Source organism: Erithacus rubecula, assembly GCF_903797595.1.
Source record: "Erithacus rubecula genome assembly, chromosome: 15".
NCBI classification, from domain to species: domain Eukaryota; kingdom Metazoa; phylum Chordata; class Aves; order Passeriformes; family Muscicapidae; genus Erithacus; species Erithacus rubecula.
The window spans coordinates 4,281,792-4,303,302 of record NC_136667.1 but is presented as its reverse complement, the minus strand read 5'-3'; the positions used below and the strand labels follow the sequence as shown (position 1 = coordinate 4,303,302).

General features: G+C 42.4%; 1 protein-coding gene and 1 long non-coding RNA gene across 2 annotated transcripts in view; one reads left to right on the top strand and one right to left on the bottom strand.

The window, feature by feature from the left end:
• Positions 1–21,511, top strand: part of LOC306808552 (sodium/hydrogen exchanger 2-like) — a 516,475-nt gene that overhangs the window by 168,276 nt on the left and 326,688 nt on the right. The gene's annotated exons all lie outside the window — the stretch shown is intronic.
• On the bottom strand, positions 1,250–12,191 carry LOC306808578. The gene is made up of 4 exons (XR_013776069.1): positions 11,995–12,191; positions 11,016–11,140; positions 10,776–10,854; positions 1,250–1,337 (listed from the first exon to the last, which is right to left on the bottom strand). It is a non-coding gene; the product is annotated as an uncharacterized lncRNA (long non-coding RNA).

Here is a 21,511-nt window from a genome sequence, read left to right as displayed (position 1 = left end):
GGCTGCTGCTATAAATTTGAGATTTTTTCAAATACTAGCTAGCAAAAGTAGCTGATATTTCTCACCACTGCTTTACTGATCATTATTTGCTAAAACTTCATAGATAGAAGAGGAAAACTTCCTGATTATTTTCTTCTACCCTGAAAGAATTAGAGGGGGAAAAAAAAAGTATTTTTCTCTTTGTGTTTGCTGAGCACTGCCTGATTAATTATCTCAAAGCCATATTTTCTTTTTTTTTAACCCAAGGGTGAGGTTTGGAGGGTTTTTATTACTTATTTAAAATTGCATTGCTGTTATCAGTTGAACTTCTGAGTACTTTTACAACCAAGATAAGCTCCTCCATATCTTCCTCCCAGTCTGCTCCCTGTTAACAATTTCCCTAAAGTAAAAACATGGGGGATTTCAAAGGGAGAAGGGAAAAAATAGTTTGGAAAACTAGAGAAGTAGCTGACAGTGCACACAGCAAACCTTGAGAGGAGAATTTTCTTACAGACCATCACTGCCTCCATGACTGCTTTAAACCAGGACATGATTTAACTAATTATTCTAAAAACAAAATATCCACACAACTTTTAATTCCTTCTTTCTCTGTAGGAGGAATATTTTGGGTTGAATTAACCTTTCTTGTCGGCAGTGAACATCTCTGTTGGAGATACAGAGAAAACACCTGAATTTAACAACCCACTCAGCTTTTCCAAATTGAAGAGAGGTGTTGGAGCAGAGAAAGTAGGAGACAGTGTTTCCTCTGGGGCTTCTCTGCTCCCCTTCTTCACTAAAAATCAAAGGAGAGATAAAACAGATTTTTTTTTTTTTTTTTTATCAGCATTTGGGTGCAGCAGACAATGAAGCAGAAGAGAAGGGATGTGATCCCCAGCACCAGGAACTGCAGCCAGTCACAGAGACATTTATATTTTATGCCATTTTAAGCCTGGCCTCTCGTGTATTTTTGCACTCTAACATCTGATTTCCCAGCACATGACATCAGCAAGAAGTGGAATAGATAAGTATCTTCCACCAAAACATAGTTCAGTGACCTAAATTACATATTCAGCAATGGGAACTCTGTGAGTCCTAAATCTCAGAACCATCTCTCTGGGATCAAAGGCTGTTTCTGCTACAGCAGCACTTTTGGGATGAGCACTGATCCCTTCCTGAACTCAGCCTCCCCTCTCTGCTTCCCAAGATCAGCCATAGCAGCATAATGGGAAAGGCAGTGCAGATACAAATAAATTACACAGAATCCATTAATTAACAGGCAAACTTTGGATGTTTTATTGTGCAAGAGTAATGCAAACATCAGGGCATTATGTTCCTTCTCTGGGCTGGTTCCTTTAGAACTGTAATTAAATCATAAAACACACTTTTGAATATGTATTAATGTATAAATTCACTCCTGATTCATCTGAACCTATACTGCTCACTTCAAAATGTGCAGCATATTATTACAGTTAATCACTTAATTATTAGCTAGTGTTGGGCTTTTCTCCTTTCAAATCTGAAGATGTAATGCACTAAAAATAACATTTTCAGTGGACATGAAAGACAAGCTCCTGGCCTCCACTGATGCCTCTGATATTAAGATACTGAATTCATCCACCAGGATTTTGGAAACATTTAGTGCTGTCCCAGCCAATTCAATTGGTTTCTGTCTGAGGTTCAGGAGGGGATTTGGGGTTGTGTTGTTTGATTCCTCCTGCCCTGGTGATGGGCTTGGTGGATGTCCCAGGACAAAAGGCTCAAGGCTGACCAAAAGGGGCTTTTCCAGCTCAGCTCTGCACTTTTTGGGCCACCAGGTGGATAAAACAGACCAAGGGATGTTGGTGACTCCTCAAGCCACAGACTGATACCAGCCCTTGCTCCACCTGCAGACTCAGGGCAAAAGCCTTGACAGGGAAACTGGATGGAGCAAGCTGGAGTTTATTTCAATTTTAGAGCACATTTGTTTTTAAGATCTTCCTGTCTCTCAGTCTCATTGGTTTCATCTTACAGGAAATACTTGGTCATTTGGGAAGTCTCCCATATTTCCACTCAGCCCTGAAGCCCAAATTCTCTCCCCTCCTCTCCCCATCCAAATCTGTGGTAATTAATTACACAGTTAAAGCCTCAACTGCTCTTCCTTTGCTGGAGCCAAGCAGTGATTCCCAGTACCCAGAGCTGCTCCCAGACACCACTTCAGTGCCAGCAGCTCCAACCTACTCTTGGCTGGGAATTGCTCTGCCAGGGGAAGCTCTGCAGCATCCCATCCTCCCTGCCAAAGTAATTGGGGCCAGGCAGGGAGTACCCAGCACTCAGAAACCTGGGACTGCACATGCCACTGCAAGGAGAAAATAAAGTGCTGCAGCCATTAGTGAGTTGTCATTAATTGTTCTCCTGGTGAATGAATGAATGAGGAATCTTGGAGGGAAGAATTCCCATCTTCTCCCAGTAATAATTATTGCTGCCAGCCTGACAAGACACCTCGAACCAGGAAATCCACACAGAAGGGAACAAATCCCTGTTTTATTTTGAGTGTTTAGGCTTGGATGGCACTTCAGGCATGTGCTGTGGGTTCAGTGGCAGCTGCCAGGAGTTTTATTCCCTGGCAATTGCTTCTCATGCACAGCTCTTCTGACACAGGATAAACAATTGAATAAAGACTCCTCTGCATTTTAAAAAGCCCAATTCTCAGCTATGACAGCCCTCAGATCCCTACAAACTCCCTGTCCAGTTCAAAACAACCTCAAACTGAACAAGATACAGCAAAATAAGCAGGAATTCCTTACACAGCACTTTAACTTTTATAACCAACCACAATTTCCCCCTCCTCAGTTTGACATAGAAGGATTTGTAACCTTCACTTCAGGGACAAGACAAAGAGCCTTTTTTGGGTTGGCAGAACCCTTCTCCCACAGATTTGCAATTATTGTGGTTTATTGGATGGGAATGGTCCAAGTTTTGATAATTTTCTTGGAAGATGCTAATTAACAGATCAATGCTGACTTCACACGAGTTTTCCAAGGGTTCTCTCCCTCAGCAAGGCACAAAGATCTACATGTGACACTTCCTCTGCTTTTTGCTCCAACAAGCAGGAAACTACTAATAAATGTTAAAAAATACTGTCAAACACTGGGAAAAGCCCTCTCCTCACCTGAATATTTCACATAAAAAAAAAATTAAAAAAAAATCAAATAGGAGGTGGAACCAATGGGTCAAAAGTGTAAAAATCTCCCCTCTCAGCATCTGCTTGAGCAAACCCTGGGCTGAGCAAGCAGAGAGATGATGTTTTATTATTTGTGGCCTGCTGTAAGTGTGTTACAGGGAGCTGCAGGCCCAAGGAAGGGCATCCAGCATCAGTGTGAAGGACGTGTGTGTGCAGCTATATTGAATATTGATCTATGCATACTCCACTGGCAATAAACTTCTTAATATGTACTTGAAAATCCCAAGCCATACATCCTTCCCCTGAAGGCTCAAGGGCAGGGGGAGGTCTGATTGCTCTGTAGAAGTGACATTTCTTGGTGTGTCTGCTGAAGGAGTTAAACAGGGCGTGATACATGATCTGCCCTGAGGAGGGGAAAGCCAAGAGCAATTCTGCAGGTTGGCAAAACCTACAATAGGAACTATTGTGCATTGCTGAAATCTAAAATGGATGCACCTTTTTATTTTTTTTTAAATTCAGCACTTATTCTGCAAATCTTTTAACAACTGCTGTGAGAGAAATAATTTTTTTAAAAGTCAAAAAAACACACACACAAAAAAAAGAAAAATCAAGTGTTTTGACTTGCAAGTGCATGAAGCCCCACCATAGCTTTATATTGATGTACAGGAAGCCTAAAGCAAATCCAAGATCTTTAATACCAGCTCTGCCACTCCAGTTCAGAAAGTTTCTGTATAACCAACCCTTCCTGCCATTCCTTGGCCAGGGAATCAGCACTAATAAATGTCAAGAACAGGACTGACCAGCTCCCATCTCTTATCAAAGGGCAGTGGATGTGATGCCTCAGGTGTCACTTTGGTCTAATTTTTCATCAAAAATAGTAAATTATGTAAAATCTTCTGCCTTTTACTGTGGGGGGGGGGGGGGTTTACACCTGAAAAGGTTGGAGATATCAAAGACTTGCAAGTTAATTCAGACATTTGTTTGCATGCTGACAAACTCCAATCTCATTTTACATTCTTATCTAGTAAAAGAAAGAGAAAAAAAAAAAGTTTATTTTCTTTCCAGTTCCCACTACAGCATCACTTGTAACTTAACAGCAATTGCATATCTACAAAAACAAAATATCTCCCTCGGTATAGACTAACTAGGAAAAACCACTTAATTTAGTGAATTGCTTCTTTTTCCATGTGGATCTTCCAGGAGATAACATAGAACACACCAAACTGCATACACACACAGACTCCTGATGAATTGCATCTCAAATTTGGCATCACCCCCTTGGCCACCAGTTTATCATTATGCTGACAAAAAATTCCTTCACATTAGTTTCCCAAAACTACTGTAGAAGTTGGGTCTGGGTGGAGATGAGTCTCCAGCCAGAGCCTCTCCTCTGTCCTGTTCTTTTCCCAGCTAAATCCAGCTCTTACTCCCTGTGCTGCCCCTTTCCTCTCCCCAAACCAAATTAGGCTCCTGCACCAAAGACTGGGAGCTGCAAAACCTCCCCAAGCCAGATTTCACATGAGAGGTGCAACCTCCAAGCCAATTTCCAAACTTCTGGTGACTTTTGAACAAGAAATGGAAAGAGGAAGATGACAATGTGAATTCTGACACATCCAGAGTGAATCCTACAGGCTGATTAAACATTTTTATTAAACATTTCCTCCACCACCTCCCCTAAACTCTGCAGCTCAATATTATTAGGACTTTGCTTCATCTTTCTTAATCACTTCCTAGAATATTTCCCCTTGACAAGAGTTAAATCCAAGCTCCAAGAGGCAGGATTTGGATGCCTTGGTCCATCATTTGTGGTCAGCATCCTACAATGGAAATAGCACAGGAAGAGGAGCTGGGACATCCCTAGGAACCACAGGGATGCTTTGATATCCATGGACATCAACTTTGACAGAGTTAACATTCCCAGTCTTTCCCAATTTATATTCCTTTTTTTTTTTTTTTTCCTTCTGCCTTTGACACAGTTGCCAAATAGATTTGTTGGTGTTTTGGCTCGTGGGCAGTCACACCTGACACAGCCTGGCACAGCCACAGCAGAGATTGAAGTTTTTGAAGCACGGTGTCAAAAACACGACTTTAGAGGGAACAGAATTCATTCCTGGGAGTCACACCCTCCTGCCTTTTCTGAGAAACTACGACAACATGAGAAAACAAATGCTAGGGAAAGCATGGAGAAAAACAGGATGCCTAATTCCTGCCTTAAAGCACCGTGTTGAGGTTGAGGTCAGCTCCAATGGCAGAACACGATGATGGAACAAGTTGACCTTCTCTGGCATAGACATGATTTCTCAAGCAAATTAACCTTTTTCTCACCTACAGACAGAACAACAAAAACAAAACAAACAACCCATAAATCAACCAGTAAACCTGTTATTTTAGAAAAGACAGAGTAGTGAAGTAAATTCTTCCAAAATGCCCTTACATCATTCATAGAGACAGAAAAACAATTACAAAGCAAATCAGATCCTTTCTTTAATTGATTGCACTCAAGTTCTTTCCTCAAGTAGAAATGTTGCCAAAAACAAAATAAAGTGAAAAATCAACGAGTATTTCAATTCCAGGCATCAGTGAAAACATAACTGCCTCTGGAATGCTGGATTGCTTTCCAGCAGTTTATACACTACAGGAAAGATTAAAACAGTCCCTGCTAATCCCTTCCAAAAATGAAGCTTCAAAATGTTGCCTTGGATTATTACACAGACATAAGAGATCATTAAAAATGCAACATGGAGTTTTGGAGAGGGTGTTGTGGGTGTTTGGTTTTTGCTGTTTGAGAGTTTAAAACTTCTCTTTTAGAAATAAGAAGAATAGAAGAGTTAGAGGAAAGCAGTAGGTTCAACCAAAAACCCAACCAAGCCCCTCCTGTCACATCTGTCATCAGCCTGGCCATGCCCCACTGGCAGAGCTTCTGCAGGAGCTGGAGGATCCTGTTCCACAGTGGTGACAGACTGGAACCCAGGCAGAGCCAGGCTGAATGAAGGAAACTCAAATTAAAGCTCTTTTTTCCACATCTAGCACTAACAGCAAGGTCAATCCACGCTGATGAGGAGTGCTACACTTGTTCTGTTATTAATGATGGATTAATTCAAAGTTTTTGCCCTAAAGCTTTGGTTTGGTGAGTTCAGGTCCAGCTTTCAGCTGTCAGTGTCCCAACACCTCAGCCCAAACACCACTGAAAATATCCTCACACACTCCCTGGAGAAAATGTCATACTTGGACCTGTACAGTGCTCCTCTGTTCCTGCTGCAGATTTTCCTGTGAAAAACTTCCACTCTTTAAGACAAATCCCACCTACCACAGCAGCTGCCCTGTGCTGGAGAGGCACAAGGATGGATTGCCCTGATTTTGGAGCTTGTAGCACTGCCCTGCCACCATTGTCACCCTCTAGGAGTGCCAGAGCTCAGCAGTGGGGAAGAAAGAAAATGAATTGAAGTCAGGATTCTCTATCAGTTGAGATTCCAGGAGTGCAAATGGTTACAGCAGCTTGCATCCCTAATTAAGGGTGCTTCTCTGGAGGGGCTGACATTCCCATCCTCTGGCTGGGGGGACACAGCTCTGGTGCCCAGAAAAGCAGCTCCTGAGAAAAAACAGCTCAACCCCTCATGTCCCTTCACTGCAAGTCCAAATTATTACCAGGATCTGTCCAATCTCTTCCCATAACTTGTTTTCATTTACTATTCCCTCTTTTTCCCAGGTAGAGCTCCTGGCCCCTTGTCTCACACAAAACCTCTCCAACTCTCTTTGCCTCTGCCTTGAATTTCTTGCTCTTCCAAATAAAACAAGGCAGGGATGTGGATTGAAATCCTACTGAATCACCTGACACAAAGGGATCTAATGCAGAGTGCAGCCAAACCCAGAAATACTTTTGCTGTGCCAAGTCCCCAAGTGCAGCTCTCAGGGCACTTTGGCCAAGCTGGGTGGTGAACTAATGACTGAACAAATTCCCAAGCAAAAGGCACCAGAAAGTGCTAATCCTTCTCCTGGAGAAAGTTTATCATGCTGGGGTTAGGTTACAGCCATGGCAGAGAGACCAGATAAATCCTTTTAAATTATATTCCACTAAATGATTATCCATTAAGTGGAAGAGGTATCTTCTGCACTAAAAGCTTTGCTACTCAATAGAACTAATGACAAATTAAAGCTGACCATGTAAATAAGCAAGATGGGAGCTGATCTGATTTTGCACTTTACTGAAAAAAGTGACAGATTAATCAATTCAAATTCACTACAGAAATATTTATTGTGAGACCCAACAGTTACAATTAGAGCTTTCTCCCCCCTCCAAACAAACACTTATTTGTGAAGATTATTTTCCCAGTTTGAATGGAAAGCACAGGTTCTGGTTGCAAATTTCCACTTGAGATTAAATACCAAATAAATAAAAAAGAGATTTAAGTTGTTTTCATTTAACACAAGAAATATTCCTTCTTATTTTTGTCAGCTGCCTTTCTGGGAAAAAGGCAGTAGGTGGAAGACAGAAAAAGCAATGAAGGTAAAGACATGTTTTCATGTTGCACTTTATAAAAATTTAACTACACCCAGGTATCTCTTTTACTGTGCTTGAAAGAATTTCTGAAAAGCACTTGGCATTTCAATTTTATTTTCCAAAATACATGCACTCAATTTATGATAAACAAATGTATGTGATCACTCAATAGAGAGAAAAGAAAGAACATTACACGATAAAAAGCTTAATAAGCCATGACATTGATGAGGTCAATTAAAGTCAGTATTAAGTGGTTTAATTACATACAGTATAAGAATTAGATAAAGATATGGAAGAACAAGACAAACACACTCAAAGTTTCTACCCTGATAGAATTTTATAAGCATTGGGAATTTATGTGGGTATAAAGAAGTGCTTTTAATGGGAATAACCTTCAGGAATTCCCTGAAAACAGTTTTACAGGAAAAGTCTAGAAAAATCCAGGGCTCATCCAGAATGTTTCAGGACTTCTGCTGATTAACCTGAAGACTTTTTGCTTAGAAATCCAAATTTGTTCTTTTTAAAGGAAATTTATGGAAGCACCAGAACTGCAGCACTTGAGACCCACGTCCCAGTTTCCCAAAATCAGGCAGAGGCTGAAATATTCAGCTGAGCCCAGGTCAAGGGGAAAGGCAAACCTGGAGAGGGGGAGAAGATGTGAACAGCATCTGGGGAAAAATTTATTTACTGTTCAAAGGGTTCTATCACATATTTTTTCCACCATCTGAAGTATGACTGGGAAGAAGGTGGGTTTTTTTAAGGAATAATTCCTGAGCAAGGCTCCTGCACCAGCAATTATGAGTGGATATGAGTGTGGGGGAGACTCTGGGCTCAGCCCTTAAGGATTTCACCAGGATTAATGTTCAACCAGAAGTTAGAAAACAAGTAGATTAGATTTTAGCAGAGCTAAGTTGGGAGAGTAAGTGCAGGGTGAAATTCAACATGATAAAGCTGGGGAGAGAAAGGACACAGAGGAAATAGAAAGTGTTCAAAGATAAATTAATGTATGCCCGGGGGTTGTGTGTGCCACCTCCCAGTAATTGCACAGGGAATGTTCAAGTTGTTTTTTCTATTTTTTTTTCCTGTAGAGCCAGTGTGAAGGAACATCAAAATGTAAAAGTAATCAACAGTGGAAGAAAAGGCAGACACGAGTTATAAAACATCAAATACAGAGCAGGGTTGGAACAATTGCATAATGAAGTTGAGAGCATAAAAAGAGATAAGAAAAGCAAAGGCAGCGAATGAAAAGAAACTTTACAGGGAGGTAAAATAAAATTAGAACAGTTTTCAGGTCCAGGGAGGAAACAAGAGGCTGGAAAAGCATCCCAGGTATCTGCCAGGACAAGGTGTTACCCAAAGAAGTGACAGTGCTGAAAGTGTAAAATATTGCTCTGTGATTTGGAAAGTAACTAAAATTTAAACCATCTCACAGAAGGCAGCATGGAAGAAATAAATCCCAAAGAGTTTTCTGTCCTTAGGAATCCTCAGGGAAGCTGAGGAGGGATATTGGACAAACACCAGAACAAGCTGAGCTGGTGCTGAGGATCAGGAGAGGAAAACACAACCATGGACAAGGTCTGCCAACCTGGGAGAGCCCAGGCAGCCTCCAGCATCCCCAGAGCCCTGCCAGAATTCCTGTGCCTCTCCCAGAGAGCCCTGGCATGGGGCAGGTCCCAGGGAAACACCCTCAGGAAGGACACAAATGTCACTAATTTGGAAGAAAGAACAGATTTTGCCCTTCACTGTGAAGTCACCAAGCTCCTCCCTCATGGGAGATTTTCCAGTTCCTGGACTAATCCATGGGACCTCCCAGGCCAGGCACAGCTTTCCTGTGCCCCAAGGATGTTATAAATGCAATAATGCCACTGCAGATTCTGGCCATGTTTTCCTGCTCAGGCCATCCCAAGGCAGAGCTCTGCATCCCCAGAGCCAGGGGGAACTTCCCAAGGACAGGGGGGAGTTTACACAAGTTGCACCCCCAAATCAGCCAAGGGCACCCCTTCTGCAGCCCCACATCAAAGGGGACCTGAGCTGCACCCCAATCACAGTGGGCATGAGGTGTCTTGTGTGTTCTGTTGATAACAGAGCATCCTTTGGTTCTATTTTCAGCACCTGAGCCTGAAGGACACGTTCTCCCTGAATTTAAGATGCTGTTCCCACCTTTCCTTCATGTAATCTATAAAAGTGAGAGTTCACACTGAAATCCTCACCAGAAGCAGGGGCTGAGTCATGGGGAGTAAAACACCAATGGCAGACTCAGAAACCAACCAGGGACAAATGTTCCACCCAGGCTCCCTGACAGATCAACCTTTCTACCCATCTGAAACAAGTTTTAGTGGGTTTATGCTTTTCTTGGGCAGTTAAAGCACCATCAGGAGATGGACAGCAGAAATAGGACAGAAGAGGTTTTATGGAATTCCAGGATGGTTTGGGTGGGAAGGGAAATTAAATCCCATCACATCCCATCCCATCCCATCCCATCCCATCCCATCCCTGCCATGGGCAGGGACACCTTCCCCTATCCCAGGTTGCTCCAAGCCCTGTCCAACCAGGCCCTGGACACCTCCAGGGGCAGCCACAGCTTCTCTGTGTTCCCTCTGCTTGTTATTTGACTTCTAGGTGGTATTCAGCCTCCCCTGCTTATAGATATAATTGTTTTTTTTCCTATGGGGCACAAGGGCAGTTTAGTCCTTGAGTCCTTGGGTTTACAGTTTGTGTGTCAAATAAATACAGTAGCCCCAAATATGATTCCAACACTCCCCAGGGCAGCTCTCTGAACATCCCCATCCCTCCCTTTCTGCAGTGACAGGCATTGCAGGCAGGGTTGCTGAACTAATTGCAGCACTTATTCCCAAGTACAGTGTCTGCTCCATGGTTCTGCCACCAGGAATTAGCAGAACACCAAACTAACCAGAATCTGTGTTTCTCTAGTTGTCTTTATTGTACTTTGAGCCTTAAGGTATTCTTAAAAATTAGAGAAACACCATTCAGTGTGTTGGTTTTAAAGTATTTCAATGACTAAAGAGAACCAGGAGGCAGCTGCAGATATTTTTTGCCATATTCATATTTCTTTGAAGCTGCAAATAAACAGCAGCTCACATGATTTCCCAAAGGAGGAAAAAAAATAGAAGAAACTACCTGGTCCAAGAATTCTGCATCTCCCTTTCTGCTGCCACTAGAGGGAGAAGCCTATTCCTGGGATCCCATGGCTTCCAGGCTGTTTTTTGGAATAGAATCAGAATTATTTCCATTACAGGGAAAGATGTTTGTCCCTCTGTGATAAGCAGGGATAAGGCAAAGGGAGAGCCTCTAAAATGAAGTGGGATAAACATTTCCTCCCCCCCCCTCTCAAATAAACTCCAATTACAATCCTCAAACCTTGTGAATTTAAACACTGCTGCAATTGTTCTTCTTTGTTGGAATACAAATCCTTCCACTGTGTTTACTCCCGTTGCATCCAGGGCAGAGGAGGCCAAACAGGAAGAAAGGAGAATACTGAGTTCCTATCAATATAGGAACAAAGGAGGTTTTCTAGTGGCTTGAACTAATTCTGATTGAAAAACCATAAAATTTTCAGTTAGCTGTAAGGAACAGTGGAAATTTATTGTGGGCAGGAAAAGATCCTTAAGTAGCATTGAAATAAACTAAAAATCTTAGAGTTCTGGATTTGCATTTCTCTGTCTTATCCTAATTCAACTTAAAGAATCATACTGATGAATATTTATTGTGTCACTGTATTTTAAATATTTGAATTAACAATGATTGCTTTGGGTAAGTGTTGAGAAGTCATTTCACTGCTATGGAAGATACTGCAAAACAGCCTCAAATGAGGGTACAAAAACAATTAGCACCTTTCCTAAATATGAAATGTCTCAGACAGAGAAACCCCAAAAACTCAAACACAGGCTGCTGGTGGCCAACAATGTGCAACCAGACCTGCCTTTGTGACACAGAACCTGATGACTTAGAGGGTTAAAAAGTCATTTTTGCAGACAGTGAGGCACTCTGCAGGCTCAGGGGTTGGCCACATCTCCTCTGGGATCCTCATTGTCCAAAATTGAGCAGGACCTGGTCCTTAAGGTCATCAAGGACAAAACTTTGCCCATCTTAGACTTAAACTGCTGGTGCAAACATCTCCATGTTCCTAGGATAATCCCAAAGGATTCCTTCCTGTCCTTTAAAGGTCTGAAAAGTGGCAAAACCCACCTAAATATGGAAACCTTCTCAGCTCAGCTGTCCCAACCTCCTGCTGCAGTGGCCAAGGTTGGCAAGATCCCTGCTACAACCCCTGTGTTGTATCCCAAATACATAAAAGCATCCTGCCCATGGTTTTGGCTGGAAGAATATCAGTCCTCACCTGCTCTCTTGTCACTGCCCTACAGCCTGGACACAATTATCTTGGATATTGTTCCTCACCAACACACTCAGCCTAAATTCTGCCTCTTCTTATCATGCACTAAGCAGGGAAATGAGTTATTTCCAATGTAATTCCAACTCTCTGATAATGAATAATAAAATTTTAAAAAAGCGAAATGAGCAAAGCAACAGAAAGCTCCCAGGTTCAGTGCAGGGCTGCCCCTGAGCCTTGGAGAGAAGCACATCCTCTCCCATCAGCTGAAAACCTGGGGAGCCAAAGCATCAACTACAACAAGCTTTTCTTTTCCTGGTGCTTTACTTGATGTTTTTTCAGACCAGCTGCAGTACTTCCCTCACTGAATAGGAGGTCACTTCAGCACTGTTTCTGTAAAAGAGGCTGGAATCTCAAATTGGTGTTAAAAGTTCAAACTCATGACCCATCACATCTACAGTATTTTGTTGTCATTGTTGGGCCAGTGGCAGGGTTTGGGATTTTAAAACTGCAGCTATATTTGTATGATCCAAGTGATTTTCTTCTCCTGTGATGATTTCATAGCAGAAAGCTTAAGACAACATTCCAGATTTTCCACCCTTTGGTGTGCATGTGTCTATGTACACGCACACATAGATAGAAAATAGAAAACATTCCCCAGTAAGTTTTCCTTTCTGAAAGGATTTTCACCAGCCTTGCAGAGTAACAGCATATGCAATATGTGTGTCACTCAAACATTTCCCTTAACTGCAAAGTTTGTGTCAAAATCTGTTCTGAAACAACTCCACAACGTGCACTTCACATAACCCTGAGCTGCAGGTTGGGCTCCACTTTAAGTATGAAATATTAAGTGAGCTCATAATAGCTAAATCACTCCATTGTCATTCCAGCACTAACCCAGGTTGGCAGAGCTCACGCTCCATGATGTCACCATTTATACCTTGCTGCAGTTGCCAGCAGAGCCCAGTTTGCATAAATTAGCTTTGATCGATGAAAAGTGTTAACATCTTTTAGTTTTACCTTGGAGCACACTCAGAATGATCCTTTTTAGTGTTTTAAAAATGCATATGGGTGGCTTAAGTGCCAGGTTAGAATATATTGCAGTGCCAGCCCCAGGAGAGTGGTCAGTGCACTGAAGTTGGAGGGACTGGGGACAACAAACAGCCCTGGCCATCAGCAACACCTTGAGAACATCCAAAAAGCCACCTTCCAATCTGCAGGTTGGACAGATTTCCCAAGCCAGCCCTGAAATAGCAAGGACAGCTGTAGGATGGATCTCACCATCCCTCCACACATTAAACCCCATCCCACTTTGCATCAACTCCCACTGAAATAAATAACTCAAGAACCACGCAACATAAATAACAGCAGAATGGTTTGGAGGGGGAAAAAATCATCTCTCCATCTTCTAAAAATAGCTTCCTTTTGGCTATGCTGCTCCTTTATGTCTTTCCTTGAGAAAACAGGGATGAATAGAATACTGATTGGGATTCAGTGGCAGAGGCAGCCCCAGGAGCTGCATTAGAGGCACATTTCTCCCCCAGCCTGCTGGTTTTCAGGAGGAGAGGGTATTTTCCATCTCCTTTTTCCCAAGGCTGGCTCTGTAGCTGCCCATTCCCTGTTCCTCTTCATCCATGTGGCTCCCAAGGTTGTCTCTGCCAAAGATGTGCCAGGGCTGGCTGAGATTCTGAGCTCCCACACCAAATCCAGCACAGCCCTAAAACTCCCTCTGGGTTTGCATGGAACTCTCAGAAGGACCTACAGACACACGTGGAAGTTCAGGGTTATCCACCCAGCCTTCCACAGCCCTTATCAGCAATTCTTACATTCACAAATGGAGGGGTTGAACCTTGACCAGGGCTAAGCTGAGGACTCCCATCCTTACTCTGTTCCTTTTCCAAATCCTGATGGATCAAAGGAAACCTCCTTCACATCAGCAAGTTTAAGCTTGGTCACACTGAGTTCACACAAATCATGGAATCACAGGATGGTTTGGGTCAGAAGAGATCTTAAATACCAGCTAATCCACCCTTTCCACTATCCCAGGCTGCTCCAAGCCCCATCCAACCTGGCCTTGGACATTTCCAGGGATCCAGGGGCAGCCACAGTTCTCTGGACACCCTGTGCCAGGTCTCACACCCCTAAAATAAGCTCTACTCCACTGCTCAAAGAGCTTTGCCCAAAAGCAGAAGAGATTGCAAAGAAATGTATCATTTTTGTATTTTTTACTATGCACCCGATTCTGAAGGTGTTTGGAAGGAGAATATTGTTGGATACTGCTGGGAACCAGGGAAAAAGCAGCCTTGAAGCCTTGGGTTCCTCAGGCTGCTCAAGAACAAGATATTATTACAATGATTATGCACCTGCAGGATGTGTGAGAGATGTGATGTTTGGCACAAAACATGTTTTCAAAGAGGTGTTGCCTTCTTGGACCAATGATCCTTTTCTATTCTGTTTTGCACTAACTACCCTATATATAAGTGTAGTGTTTCTTTAAATGAAGCTCTCTTTTGCTTCTCCATTACATGAAGAATATGTTACATTATTCTTTTCACTGCTGTCCTATAGCTCAAATACAACAGAGAAATTCTCTCCCTCCCTGGGCTGAGCCACAGAGACCTGGGATGTTGTTGGGACTTCACCCAGAGGCTGGGAGCTGATGGAAGATTTGTTTTCCATCCAACCCCCCAATCTGCTCTGGGGGAAAGAGCTCAGGCACCCAAAATTCTTTATTTTCCCACATTGCCATGTTTTTGAAATTCCCTGAAACGCATTGAAATGGAGAATACCTGTGCTGGTGGTGTCTGAGCTTTACAGGCTGAGGGGAGCAACAGGAGCCAAACACACAGAACCAAACAAATGTAGAAGAGGTCAAATCAAAGACTATCCCCATCCAAGGTTTATTTCGGGACCCCTTCTCCAGCACTGCAAGGGGAGCCCCAGCCCTTTCAGAAACAAGCTGTTCCTGCTATTGCTGGCTTGGGACAAAAAGCACACTGCTGCTAACCTCTTACATAAAGTGAGCAGGCAAACAGCTGAATTGCTGACCCTGCGTGGCCTTTCCCCAGGATTTGTGGGTTTGCACAAAGCAGCCAACATTTTACATGCAGCCCTTGATGGAGTTTGGAATTGTGCAGGAACCCTGTTTGGAGTGCACACTCTTAACCCAATTGTTTGTGTACAATGTTCCTCCTCTCTGGTGCCAAACACTGGAGGTCTCTGGGTTATTTTTTCTATTTTTATTTTATTTTTTTTTTTTAAAGCTGCTTGGTCATACACAACTTTGAGTGCCTGGCTATACCTCCACTGCCATTAGTATTGCAATATAATAGATATCTGCTGTCAAGTCTGATTTTTGTCCTAGAATCTATCCTTTCTTTCAGCTGGGCACTCAGAGCTCGCTAGATATGAGCTCCAAAATTATTAAACACTTCTTGGCTCTGAGTTTTCTGTGCAGGCAGAGATAGATATCAGGTTTATTTTGTGAGTGGGAGATACTTAGCAAGAGCAGTTGCCTCAGTCTGCGTTTTGAGTAAACAATTCTCTTCATCTTTACATGCAAATTGATTGATTTAAGATTTTTGGAAGCTTTTGTCAATTGCTAGCAGATATAAAACATTCATAAGGAAGTGCCACTTCCCTTTGAGTGGGGAAAAAACCTCAGGCAAGAGGTGCCAGCAGCTCCTCTCATTAAGCCAGAGGCTGCACTGAGTTTCCCTGCCCAGCAAATCCCAGTGCCTCCAGCACTGCCCCCATTAGATCCATGAAAACCACTCAAAGTCGCTGGGAAAAGCCTGTGCAGCAGCTGGGGAGTTCAAGGACCACACACTCCCCCTTCCCTGTGCCCTGGTGTTTAAATCATCCCTGAGCAATCCATCCTCACACCTCGGAGGATGAGAAAGTGCAAGTGATCCCAGAGCCCGACTGGTGGGTTACACAAGGGGAGGATGCAACCCCACAATGCCCCAATTCAACAACAACAGAACAGCATTGAGCCATCACAGCACAAAAATCCCCATTGTACATCTGATTTCCAGCCATCCCAGCTCTGAGCTGCTAGAAACTGCAGGAGATGCCATTCCCTCCTCCCCAGCTATCCCAAATCCAACCCTGGCGTTTTTGTTTTAATTCAAAGACACATTAATTGTTGTGAAGGCACAAAGTATTACCTGGAATAACACTTCAAATGCAAATTAAGGGCTGTGTAAAATTATTGTAGTGCAAGAGTACCATGGTTTATTAACAGCAGATTTGCAGGGTTAATTTTCAATTATGTATTTCTTATTAGTTTTCTAGCTGTCTTGCTATTATTAAATTTAAAGAGGAAGATACTTTCAATGTGTCCAGCTTCTGTGGCGTTATTACTGATAATTATTCCTATTTTCCAATTTGTGTTACTCTCATGTCTTGCAAAATTTGTAATTAATGAGCAAATAATTATAGCAGCACTTACTAGAGCTGCTTTAGTTAAAGCTGTGTCAGCTTTTGTATTAGGATCCCCATTTTTCAAGGGTTTATAACTCAAGCATAAAAATTCACTCTGGGCAGAGCCTTGTCATAAGAGCTGTCTGCTGAGCATGATTTTTTTTGTTTTAAAATATTTCTAAGCAGAATTATCTTGTTCTTTTTTCTTAAAGTTATGGACATTTAAATATACCTTCAACTTCCAAGGGCATCAAGTTCACAAGACTCCGTTTTCCTATGCTCCAACATCTTAGAAGTAAAGACATTTTATTTTAAGGTGAAGGTATTCACTTTTATTAAGTGGGAAGCAACAAGCTCTCCAAACCCAGAACTGAGTTTTTAATGCCTGGTGGTCATTAGTTTAGAAAACAGACTCAGAAGAGATCTTGTCATTCAGGGATGCTTGTGCTGATCCCACCCAGTTAAAGAACTCAGGCACTGCCTCAATTAAAGCACACGAGCTGTCCACACACCTAGAGCACCAAACACCACCAGGATCCCTCCTTCAGGGGTTTAAACACCTCAGCACCTCTCAAAATGTGCTCAGAGTCACACAGGGGCTGGTGCCACTTCCAAATTTAGCACAAAACCAGTGCTTCTTTGCTTTGTGTGGAAGAGGAAACCCAAAGGGAGAAGCAGCAGATGCCAAACCCAAAGGTTTGCTTTGCAGACTTGGCCACAAAATAAAATTGGAAAGTGGCAGCTCTGGAACAAATATTCTGCAAAATGTGGGCTCTGCAGGAGAGCCTGTCAGAGCTGCTTCCTCCAAGAATTCTGTGGGGTCACTCACCCAGAAACACTGGAATTTTTTCATTTTCATTCATGAAAGGATGAAAAAATCACCCCTTCATCACTCCTGCTCCTCTGGTCCCTTTCTCCTGCAAGGAGCCTTGGAGCAGCCACCCAGCTCCTGGAGAGCCACTCTTAGAAATCTGGAATTATTAGGGTTGAAAAACACCTCCAAAATCATCAAGTGACTCCTGAATTGTTTGAACTTAATACCAAGTTTAATACTGACCCTGTCTGACCTTAATATTGAGCTTAATTAAAGCAAGATCACTGGAACTCAGCAAACAGGTCAGCAGTGCTGTGAAAATCAGCTTTTGTGCATTTTACACAAGCTTTGAAGAGCAGGGTGGATTTAGACATTTCCAGCAGCAAACAAACAGTTAAAAAAACCCAATTTTACTGGGAGACATAGCCAGAGATGAGCTAAAACCAGGGAATGATGAGACCTACCTGCATCAGCCACAGCAAGTCACAGAAGGCAAGGTTTGTCCTCTTGAAAATAAAGGTTCTTATTCCTCAATCCTCTTCATCAGGAAAGGAGGCTGAGCTTTCTCTGTACCTTTTATTTACCCTTCTATGATACCACCAGCCCGGGTTTTTCACACCCTTATTTAGGATAATTATCTCCTCATGTTTGAGTTGACTGCTGATGAGGGAGGACCCAGTTTTTAATCTGTGTTTGAATCCAGATCTGTGACATTTGGAGCCTTTTACTCACTAAGGATCCCCATGACTGAGGGATCCCAATATCCCTCCCCCCATCCTCATAGCCAAATCTTATTTTATAACCTTGTACATCACTGGCAACCCCCTCACAATTATTTGCAAATCCCCCTGTGCTACAAGAATTCTGATATTTTTCATATATGCAGAGCTTGGTCCAAATATGGCTGATAAATATATTGTATAAATAATATTAAAAATATAATAAACCCCTTCCATCTAAACCAACTTTTGCTCCTCATTTTAGGGGCCTGTTTATCTTGCAGGTAAATATTTTCCCTTACCAACCTGTGTCATGAGTTTCCCCCAGTTCAGATTAGTCTGCAGAATCCAAGGAATCTGCTGATATTCCCTGGTTTCTGATGGCTTCCCATTTTGGCTGTAACCATGGTGCTGCTGGATTTATCATGGCTGCATGGCACTATGTGTATCTCATTATTCTCCCCTGGCAGCTTTGTATGGCTTTTATTTAGCTGTAAAAATAATTTACATTTTTTGAGCATCTGAATTAAAGATAGAATAGAACTATGACATCGAGAGCTGGAGATTTTATGCAAATTTATTTTTAAATATAAATTCACATTTAGAATGCAAAATTACACAAATGTCTTCTACAGATCATCCATCTCTTAAAAAAACTATTTCTTTACTTTTTTAAGGATAATGCCTAAACACATTATCCATATATTTGCAATGGAATTGTGGTTAAAAGTCCCAAGTGAAATTTTGGGATGAATTACATGACAAAGAACCTTTCAGTTCTACATCAGTGACCTGACATCACTCCATGCCATCCTGTGTCACACTGGGATGGAATTCAGCTCTGCTGAAGGCACTGGCAGATTCCTGGCTGGATTTACCCCAACCATGATGCTCCAATGTCCCAGGGGACATCCAGGAAGAGCAGGGACATCAGGAGTTCACCTCAAATCCTCCTGTACCCACATCACACTCCCAGCACCTGTACCAGGATTTCTGTTACACAAATATTCCAGAACAACATTCCTGGGAAAACCCAGATAATTGCATCTAATTCCAACACTCCCAAGTATCATAAATCCAGGTGTTCTCCCTGTCTTTTGGGATTTCAGAATTTTTTTGAACAGTGATGAGGATTTTCTGAATATAGAGCCCCAAATAAATAATGTGACAGTAGTTCCTTGGATTTCAAAATAATCCTGGATTTTGGATATAAATTTATTTTACAAATTTTGATACCTTTAATCTAATCTCAGGTTTCCCCTTTTTCCCTCTTTTGGTTGTTTTCTCATTTTCTCCTCTAACACAAAATCTCTGCCCTGGGGAAAAAAGATCAGTGATTTTTTTCTTGACTTTCCAACAAAATAATCCATGAGGTCTCAGTTTTGATGAGCAGTTTCAGTATAACATTCCTTCTACTTGATGGAAGTGACATCCAAACTGTCTCAGAAATCTCCATGCTGCCCATCCTTCTGCCACAAGGAATTCTCCACTGAGCAGTCCTATTCCCATTGCACTTTATCCCCTCAAAAAGGGGAGAATTGTTTCCTAAGGAAAAAAAAAAAAAAGGCATAAAAATATTAGTTGTGAATGCTCTGCTCTTTCCTTAGCTCTGCTTCTGCATTGAGGTTAGATACAGCTCTGGAATCAAAACTAACATAGAAAATTGCTTTTCTCTAAGTCAGAGCAGCTTCATGGGGTGTTTGAGCCTCTGTAACACAGAATCACAAAATCACCAAATTTGGAAAGAACCTCCAAGATCATCCATTCCAAACTTCAACCCAATTCCAACATATCCACTAAACCAAAACAACCACATTTCTGAGCCTCTTCTCACTGTTTTACCTATAAAAGCATCCAGCTGCATCTTCCTGTCATTTGGGTTTGTTTAATTCCACCTTTTGAAAAACTGCAAAGGGAAGAAACTCCAGGATTACAATTGAAAAACTCATTAAATGATCCTCTGAAATTTACCTCATTAGAAACTTCCTGTCAGTGCTTTTAACCATGCCACAAAATTCCTTAAAAGACACATAATTTTTGGTTCAATGTAATGAAAAACTTTTAACACAAATAAACTGAATATTCTGGTGGGAGAAAACACTGAGGATGCATTTCCAGTTTTATACATTTATGGTGACAGAAGAAAAATACTTTTCCTTGTCAATTATTGCTTCATCAGGGCACTCAGAATTTGCCAAGGTTTTGTGGGCAGGATAAAGTTCAATTCCTCAAAATCACATTAATCTGGGTTTTGGAAGACAGCAACATCTACTGTGAAGAGCAGGAGGGTGATGCTGAGGATGCTCAGCTTTGCATCCTGGCTGGTGCTGGACCAAACACACCCAGCAGGGCATCAGAACACTGGAGAAGAGATGGAGAACTTAAAAAGGCAAAAAAGGAAGGTGTAAGAATGAGAAAAGTTGTAACTAAGAAGAGCTGAGTTAACTGGAGATTAGTTTAACAAATGTAGAATGGTTTTACACCTCAGGAGGGAATTGTGCTGGTACAACCTCAGGAGCAGCTGATGAGCTGCAGTCCCACCTCAGACAATTGGATTTAAGCACGAGTTTAAGGACAAAGCTGAGCTGGGATAGTTTGTGAGATCACTATAAAAGCACAACCTTCCATTCTCCCAAACCATATGGGTTTGACTTCCCATATGGAGTGACAAAATAAAAATGTGGTCTAAAAATAGCTCTCAAAAAATGCACTGGCTGAAGGCTGCTTCCTGTGCCACAATTTGATTAGCCTTGTGTTTTATTTCTTCAGCAGAGATTTCCATTTATCCCTGATTTGGAGCATGAAAAGCTGCTTTTATAGCTGTAAGCAGAGAGAAAAAGGCATTGGGGAAACAAATATAGAGAGAGCTCTTCTGGCTTTACAGGAGCTGCAGGAACAAGGAAAATGATTTTAGAGCAGCGCAGAACAAAGTGATGCAGGGAGAGGATTTCTCCTTCAATCTGCACTGAAGCTCCCTGTCAGCACAGGGCAGGGCATTGCACATTCCATGCAGCTCTGGAGGAACCTAAATGAGCCAAAAATTGTCAGAGCAGAAATCTTCAGTGCCAAGGGAGCAGTGCCAGCACCAGCCCTGACAGCTCCTCTGGCCACCAGCACAGCCCAGGAGCAGCTCCTGCAGTGATGGATGGCATGGAGCACAAACATCCCCACTCTGCTGGTAGGTGTCTTCTCAAAATACAGAGATGTATTTTGTTTGGAACATTTTTTTTTCCCCCAGGTGGAAAAAGTACCAGCCTCTCCTCGAATGCTGTGTCAGGTGTTGGGTCAGTCACTGCAAGAGAGAGCTTGAGGGGCTGGAGTGAGTCCAGAGATGGGAATGGAGCTGGGAATGGAGATGGAGCATCAGGAGGGGCTGAGGGAGCTGGAAAGGGGCTCAGCCTGGAGGAAAGGGGGATCAGGGGGGACCTTGTGGCTCTGCACAACTCCCTGACAGGAGGGGACAGCCAGGAACAGGGACATGAGAGGAGGGAACAGCCTCAAGTTGCACCAGAGGAGGTTTAGATTGCATTTTAGAGAATATTTCTTCATGGAAAGGGTGTAAAGAATT